Here is a 2,733-nt window from a genome sequence, read left to right on the forward strand (position 1 = left end):
CCTTCGTATTGGTTCCCAAACGGCTCGATGCATTTATGAAACTGAACAAGATCATGTGTTTGCAAAGCCTTCTGTTAACTTGCAAGTTCACCTGGCCGTGAGGGAAAGTGAGTGGGGCTGTGCGTCGTGCGACCTAGCAGACCTTGGTGAGCAGGGCACTGTTGCTGGGGACGGTGTGTCTGGGCTTCTAGAGCTGTCACTCTGCTCCCAAGTTGTATGTGACCTGAAGCAAGTCTGTTCTCACTGAGCCCCAGACTGGTGAAGAAGAACTGGATTAAGTGATGGTTGTGTTTGGCTGTATTTTTCTCAGTTACAAATCACAGAAATTCCAACTTAAATGATTGACTGAAGACAGTATTTATTGGCTCCTGCAAAAAAGTAAGGGTATTGACGTCAGGTCTGGCTATATCCAGGGGCTCAAACAATGTCATCTTTCTGTCTCGTGTGTCTGTTCCTTTATATGCTGCTCGCTTTCCATGCAGGCTCTTCCCACGTATGGGCAAAGGCCAGAGATGCCTTGCATCACTGCCCAACCCTAGAAGGAATGCAGGAAGGGCTAGGGGACTCACTCCACCTGGTTCTCACCTGTCCTTACAGCTGTGGTGGGGGGGAAGGGCAGCCTTTCTGCAGGTCATCAAATGAGAGTGGGAGAGGGCTGGCTCTCTAGAGGAAAATCAAGGTGTGCAGCCAAGAAACAGGTGGATGGGTGCTGGGTGGGCAACACCACTGACGCCGCTGCAGTAAGTGGGGCCTCGTATTTGCCCAAATTTAAGTCCGCTGTTTAACTGAATCCCCATCTTACGGCAAGGGCTGATTGCTCATGGAAGGGGCCAGAGCTGGGCTCTAACCCTGAATTTCTGAGCCCTGATCCAGGACTTTTTCTGATTCATCCCACTACCCCTTCTCTGATGCCCCTTGCAAATGTTCTAAAGTCTGCTCCTGTCGTGTGGGGTGTGGGGTGTCTGTGTGGCCAGCCTCCCAATCAAATGGTGTGTCCCCTCCTGGTATCTGGGGACAAGGGGAGGACAGGAGCACAGCCCCCTCCCCCCCACACCCCACTCCACCCAGGAAACTAAATTCTGTTCTCTGGGACCCATTCTTTCGTGGGTGACATCACCTGCACACACAGCCCCTTGTCTACAGAATGGTTTCCTCTCCATTAGGAACTGAGTCAGAGGCTCCAGTGGGGAGTTGGGGGTGGAGACAGGGAAAGAACCTTATACACATCAGGAGGGGCTGGAGGGGGATTCTCACTGGGCAATGAACACAGCTGGCATGGACGTCCTCCTGGAACTAGCATGGCTCCAGAGAACTCAGAGCACTGACTAGGGCCAGTACCCAGTTTTGTTTAGGCCTCACTTTGCCCATCTGTACACAAGGGGCTTGGGCTGAGAACTTTGTAGCTCTAAAACTCATTGCTTAACAAAAGGCCAATTTCCACACAATAAAAAGAGTTCCTACAAATCAATAAGAAGAAACACCCTGAAAGAAAACTGGGCAGTGGGCATGAGCAGGCAATCCTCTCTTCCCTAAAAAATTCCCAAATTCTGCAAATTCAGCAGCAATCAAAGGACTGTAGGTAAAACCAACAAAGCAACATTACTTTCACCAATCATGTTGATAAAAATGATCTCATGGGGCGCCTGGGTGGCTCAGTTGGTTAAGCATCTGCCTTCGGCTCAGATCATGATCCCAGGACCCTGGGATCGAGCCCTGTGTCGGGCTCCCTGCTCAGTGGGGAGCTTCCTTCTCCCTCTCCCTCTGCTCTTCTCTCTCTCTCAAATAAATGAATAAAATCTTTAAAAAAACAAACAACAAAAAAGTGACCTCATACCTAGTGTGTGTTGTGGGGGTGGAGATGGGGATGGGCACTTAGTCACTAGAGAGAAGTGCTACTTTCTTTCTGGAGAGTAATTTGTCAGTATGTAATAAAAGTCTTAGAACATCCTGGGCTGGTGATTTCACTTCTAGGACTCTCTCTGAAGGCAGGAGTCCTGGATGTTTGCAAAGGGAGCTTATCAAAATATATAGTAGCCAGAGAAATATTTTGAAATCAGAGATCATGCCACCTCCCTCCTAACTCCTTAAAATTCTCTAAAGCCTTCTTGTCAGGCTTAGAATAAATCCAACACTTGACTCCATTGCTTGGACCTGCCCCCACTCACTCTATCCTCACCACCTCCCCTTTGTCATGCTGCTTGTCTCCTTTCTTCCTTAAACACTCCAGGCCTGGTCCAGCCTCAGGATCTTTGCACAGCCTATTCCCTCTGCCTGGGATGCCTGTCTCCTTCAAATGTGAGCCCCGTGAGGGAAGGTCTCTGTGTTATTCACTGCTGGATCCTTGGTCTGACTCCTGACATCAGCAGATGTTTATTGAATAAATGAACAGTCAAGAGCATGAGCTTTGGGGTCAGAAGCAGATGTGGGCTTGAGTTCGCCACTGATTAGCTGTGTGACCTTGAGCAAATTCCTTCACCTCTCTGAGCCTTGTGCTCTTCTGGTATGAAGTGGAAACAGAAGAACTACCCTGTGAAGTTCTTATCAAGATCAACTATAGTAAAGCATATAATGGCTGGTGCAGAGTGAGCCCTTGAGAACTATTAGCAATAATTATGGATGTTTCTAAAATATTATCTGTAATTGCCGTGGGTTGAGGAAACTCCTCTGGGACATCCATAGAATGCATTCATCAAAAGGATGTTGTAGAAAATAACCTGTGGACACAAAAAGGGG

This window comes from Halichoerus grypus, chromosome 15 (genome assembly GCF_964656455.1).
Source record: "Halichoerus grypus chromosome 15, mHalGry1.hap1.1, whole genome shotgun sequence".
Classification (NCBI taxonomy): domain Eukaryota; kingdom Metazoa; phylum Chordata; class Mammalia; order Carnivora; family Phocidae; genus Halichoerus; species Halichoerus grypus.